This window comes from Athene cunicularia, assembly GCF_003259725.1.
Source record: "Athene cunicularia isolate RWA chromosome 1 unlocalized genomic scaffold, athCun1 chr1_part1, whole genome shotgun sequence".
In the NCBI taxonomy this organism is placed as follows: Eukaryota; Metazoa; Chordata; class Aves; order Strigiformes; family Strigidae; genus Athene; species Athene cunicularia.
Genome location: NW_020799091.1, coordinates 94,054,762 through 94,060,712, shown reverse-complemented (window position 1 = coordinate 94,060,712; position 5,951 = coordinate 94,054,762).

The following is a 5,951-nucleotide window of genomic DNA, read 5'->3' as shown; positions in this document are numbered from 1 at the left end:
AGAAGAAGAGTTAGCAATGTTCTAAGGAGGCCCAGCAGATAATTCAGGGCAGAACAGGCTTTTCTTAGCTCTTGGCTTATCTTTGGCCATCAGAGAAAGCTGTTTTATGGTGAGGATATGGGGTCAAAACCACTACTGGCCAAGCTGAATGGGACTGTGAGTTGGAATACTGACCAGAATACCCACTACCTGAATTACATGGGTAAACTGGGAAAAAAAAAAGGAGGATCTTACCTGCTGTTAAACATTTTTCACCTGTTCAACACATGGTGTAAAAGCTTTATTTTAGTACAAAACTATTCCAGCTGAAATGTGACATATGCCATCTGTCCAAAATATAGATTTTATGAAGCCCTCCTCCCTGTAATTTAAGTCTTACCAAAACCAGATGAATAATTTAATTGCCAGTGGCTAGACCCCATCGACACTTCTGAGCAGCACCATGTTTTGTGACTAGTCTCACCTCAGCAGAGGTGAGATCTGAATGACAGAGCAAGGCACTCAGTGTAAGGTATACTAGCCCAAGTCTGTCACAATCCAAGGCAGAAATGGATTAGAAAAGTGACATTTTTGTTACTGAGGTGGAGAAGCCATTCACATCCACCTGTTTCAGGAGAAGTCAGCATTTGCTTGTACAACCCATAGATGTTTTCAGCACATCTGATGTGCTGCCTTTAAGGCATCTACTGTTGGTGGCTGTAGGGAGAGCGGTGCTCCGAGAGACAGGTGGGGGAAGAGGAGACCTGCTAGACTTTTTTAGGAGGACACCGGAAGGAACCCAAGGCATGAGCAGCTCCAAACACAGTGGGTTTCCCACCCTTCGCAGGTCAGTCCCGCTGTGCTTGCCCCATGGGGCTGATCAGCACGTTCCCATAGCCTGATGGGTCCAAAAGGCAGCAGTCTCACTGTGATGAATTAGCACATTGCCTTCACTCCAGCTTCCCCACGGACATGGAGTATCTGTTGCATGCCTCACCATGCAGGGAAGACAGGGACGGGCGGTGCATGCAGGCCACTTGCCCTGTTTATTTGGGTATACAAATCCAGCTGGCTACCACTAGAAGAGGCAGTGACTTTTCAAAGCCCAAGAGTTAGCAGGTGTGAAAGAGGAAGGTGCATTTGTTTGAAGAAGCTATGGTGTATTTTTAGCTACTGAAAGAGTAGCGTAACCTGCAGTGTAAACAGCAGTTGGCTTTTCCCCTAAATAAGGGCAGATTTTTTTTCTTAAGATTAAGGCAGGGGTGCACAGGTGATGGCAGGTGACTTGGCTGTTCTTCTTACTGCCATGCCATGGGTCAGGTCCTGCAAGCTCTCCCCTCACTCACTGTCCTCCAGCACTACAGCCGCTGGGTCACTCTTGGCATTTGGCACCAAAGTGGTTGGACAGAGCCATGACACATGGCTCTCCTCCACTGTTCCCCCCGACCCTAGGGAAGGCAGAGGGACAGTCCAGATTTGCAGGAGCTGCTGTTTGATGCAGCAGCTATACCCAGCTGAGCAACCCTTGCCTGCAGACCTCCATCCCACCCTTCTTCCAGCCATCCCTATCACACACTGCCCTCTCCATTAGGGAATCCTAGAAAAACAAACCAGGAAACTGATTTCGCCGATGAGGTAATGTGGTGTGGGGGAAAAGCTGCATCTCAGCTGGATGTCATCTGCAAGACAGTTCACTGTGCACAGCTCTGGGGCCAAGCCAGGGCCCCATCGGGCAAGACGGCAGGGTGTGAGCATGGCTGCAGCACAGGCTTGCCAGAGACTGTGGGAGAGGGCCCGCCTGGGCTCTGCAGGACCCACACGCACACAGAGCATCCCTGCTGTATGTGTTTAACCCCTCAGCAAGTGGGGCCAGCACCCTGGTGCAGGCCAGGCTCCTTGTGCCCTTGCAGGGGCTGTGCCTCTGCATGCCTGCGCACAGCCCCTTCCCTCTCCAAAGGTCCACTTCTGATAAGCCTGCATAGATAAAGGACGCCTTCAGGAATATTTCATAAGCAAAGCTCAAACACGTCTGCCTTACCTTGCAGTAGCAAAAGGTAACGGCACTTCCATCAGCAACACAAGTGTGAGTTGGTGTTTGTTGGGTTTTTTTTTTTCCCCAAAGGGAATTTATTGCCTTTGTAAGATAGCTTTCTGGACTGAAGTCCTCTGTTTATCTCCAGAGCTAGTACATCAGATTGTACCCAGTAATTTTCCCAGTGCTGGTGAGCCATGAGGAGGGGCACCTCTGCAGCTGGGGCCGGTTCAGTCCTAGCAGTGCCATTAAGCACTTCCTCAGAAGCTGGGAAAGGTCTTGCCTTCTCCTGCAAAAACAGGGTGTGTTCAGTCCCCTGCATCCAACACTCAAACCTGGGGGCTGCTGCTAATGGGATGCCCCTGGGGCATGGCGAAGAGCCCTGGATGTTTCTCTCAATAGCTGCACTGGCTAAAACCACCCCTATTCTACCTTGCTAGGGTATTTAACTGTTTTGGTCCCTGTTTGTGACTGTGACCCTGGCCCAGAGGCAGGAGCAGCAGCACGGAGTGGGGGCCATGGCTGGGGCAGGCATGCCTTGAGCCTGCTGGCAGGTGGAACTTGATCCCACATGCTGCCTGCTGCTCTCTGTGCCTGGTTGGCCTTTGGCCTTTCTGCTGAAACGCTCTTGCCTTGCACAGGCGAGCCCAGGAGCAACATCAGCCCTCTGTGTATCAGACTGCAATGTCAGGATCCTTTCTGCCTCTGAGTGGACTGCCAAAAGGTAAATGTAAGGCAATGATCTGTAATTGCTGCCAGCAATGACAGCATTTCAACTGATCACATGAAAAGGATGTGTAAGGTAAAAAAAGTTTAGCATATTGTTTTCCTGCTGTGTCAGTCACCCCATGCTGCTGGAGAGCACACTGGATCAGGAGTAAGAAGATAAAGCTGAGGACAGAGCACTGTGTGTGTGTGAGCAGGTAAATGAACCGTGCCCCTCTACAAAAACCCAGCATGAAGGCGAATGAGCCAGCAAGTTCATGCCACATGCCTGTGGGACTGGTCCTGGCCCCTGAGGCAGGCAGAGGAAGCCCCCCGGCACCTCTCCACCCACCAGCCTTCCCCCATCTCTGCGAGCTGAAACAACATCCCAGTGAGACTGGGCGACAGGGGCTTGAGCTATTGGGACAGGGCTGAGCAAGGACTGACTGCATAATGAAATGGGGACCAAAAAAACAAGGGATGAGGAGTTTACTCACTTGCCCAGCAGACATGAACCACCTCCACCGTGGTTTAACTTGAGCAAATCAACCAAAATGCTGAGCAGCAGCACAAATACATAGCTCTGAAATAACATAATCAGCTCCTTCGGCTTCTCCAGGCTGCTCCTCATGCACAGAACAATACCCATGCACCTCACTTGAATTCATGCACCTTTTAATGTTACAGCTTCACCATAATTCCCCAAAGACATTGCCTTCTCACAGAAACACTGGCTGACCCATACCCCTTGAATTTTTCAGAAATATCCAATTGGCCACAGAGGCACCTGTGGCTCTAGAAACTTCACCAGTGGCATCTGAGCCCTAGCACAACATCCCTCCTTTCCCAGGCTGTACAGAAACACGAGGAGTGGAGCAAAGCCAGCCATGAGAAGCAGACAGTGGACTGGCTCACCAACAGTCCTGCCCTAGCAGCAGTGATCTGGAGACAGAACAACTGCAGAGCATCACAGTCCACACACTTCTGCAGCTGACAGAAACATCTCACAGACCACAGTCTAATACACTGTAAACTTGAGCTGCCATTAAGAAACCCAGAGTCATTCTGCAATCGAACAGTGTTTATTGAAGTTTCTATATTGTACATTTGTGAACATTTGTGCAATAAATACAGTGCATAGTATTGATTTTTCCCAGCTCCTTAAAGCATAAAAGGACTTCCCTTTGTCATGGTAGTGTGTTGACACTACACAGTAAGAAAGGCTGTTAGATGACAGTGGCAGTGCTAGACAACACTTCACCATGAGCATATTGTGTGACATTCGTTAACAGCAAGCAGAAGTGTTCAGAAACCACTGAGCAACAAGCTTGGTGGGCAGATGAGACTGGTCTGGCTGCTTAAAAGTACCTCAGCTAGACATAGTTCTGGAGTCAACTACAGCTTGTGCAAGAAGTGGGAAGTAACACTGGACGCAACAACTTCAAAATGACCCTCAAGTTATTGCCTGATAGCTGTTTGCAAAATATACAGATTTTACTGGATAATTGTCTTCAGGTAAGAAAATAAAAAGTATTTTTGCTGAGCCAATATTAGACCAAAAGGACCGATATTCTCTTATAGTGACAAACAAATACAGCATAAATTGTTGATATAAATATCCATGTGCAAAATAATTTTCAGACATATGGTTAGCACTTGCTTAACCAGCACAGGTAAACAGAAGACACGGGCACCCACTTCTGAAGAAAAAACAAACCAAACCAAAACAGTTCTGTTCAAGCTCTGGACTTGAACTTCAGGTTAAAGACCAAACTGTAATGTCTTTTTTGGTCCTCACAGTATTTGAAACAAAGAGTCCAGAGTTAATACAACCCTACCACTATTAACTAACCAGGATCAGGCTAGTAACAACATTCTCATGCATGCAAAAAAGCATCATGCCTGTAAGCTTTTGCATCAGAGAAACTTCAGCCCTGCAGGACCCCCTGTCCCCTCCTCTTTGCCACCTGCATCCCTACTGCAGGAAAGAGCTCTGGAAAGTTTTTCAGTCATTCATCAACCCCATCTATTTCTCCAGTTCCTCTGGTCTAAGACAGTTGTTACTGGGCATAAGAGTGGCTGGTGGCCACCGTTTCCTCCTTGTGGCAGTGCGGAAAAGGAGACAGCTACTGCTCTTACCAAACTGAACAGAGGCACACAGGTAGATTTCTTTGGATACTTTAGCTTACCTGGACTGCTTTAGACTCACATCCCCTCTTCCTTACCAGCTCTGAACACTTCTTCTTTCTCAGTCAGCAATACTCCCTGTTTTCATAACCTTACAGAGACTAATTTATGAACAGTAAACTGAAAAAGCAAATTAAAATCTTTACAGTTCTCTGTGTCATAGGTAAAGCTACCCATTAATCTTTTGCTGCCCTAACTCTAACACAGCAATCTTACTTCTCTCTTGTACTGCTGTTCTGAAAAGCAACTTTGGGAATCTCCTTCTACCCTCCTCCTGTTTCTTGCTTGGGACATGGAGCTTTTACAGGCACAAAAAGAAAAAAACCCCAAACACTTAAGTACTCCCCCTACCACCACTGCCACTAAAGGTCAGACAGAAAAGGGGAAGAAAAATCAGATAAAAGTAAAGTAAATTTTCCAAGGGCAAGAGTAATGCCAAAATTTAGCAGCAGTGCAACTACAATTACAGCAAACCCTTCAGTTATTAGCATCTAGTGAAGTGCATGGGTTCTTTTAACAGTGTGGGAATCAAAGGATATAGTAAAAAATACAGATAATCAAAGAAATAAGTCCCTTTCAGCCTTCCTTGTAAATTAAGAATAAATATTAAAATATATGAGACAACAGTATTTGAAATAACTGGGAAAGGAGTTTAGAAACTTGGCTGAAATACTAATGTCTCAAAGGATACAACTGACCATTCCCAGACTGTCCACACTAAGAAACATATAGGATGTCAGAAATGCTCAGGGCAAAGACTGTGCCCTTGATCATGGTAAGCTATTCATGACCCCTTGGGAAGTAGATCAAAAATACACTTTGAAAGATAACTTACTAGGTTCTGCCAAGTAGCAACAGAGGTAAGACAGAACTGTTTAGCCTAGAAAAGCTAATCCAGATTTGAAAACAGTGTCTTTAACACACAAGTACACACATCTGACACTCACACTAGTTCAGCTTTCCGCTAGTCAAAGCGGCCAAGCTGGGGTTGCTACTACACTGAGGGGGAACAGTGAGAAAGAAGTCACTGCATGGCATAAGGGGGGGG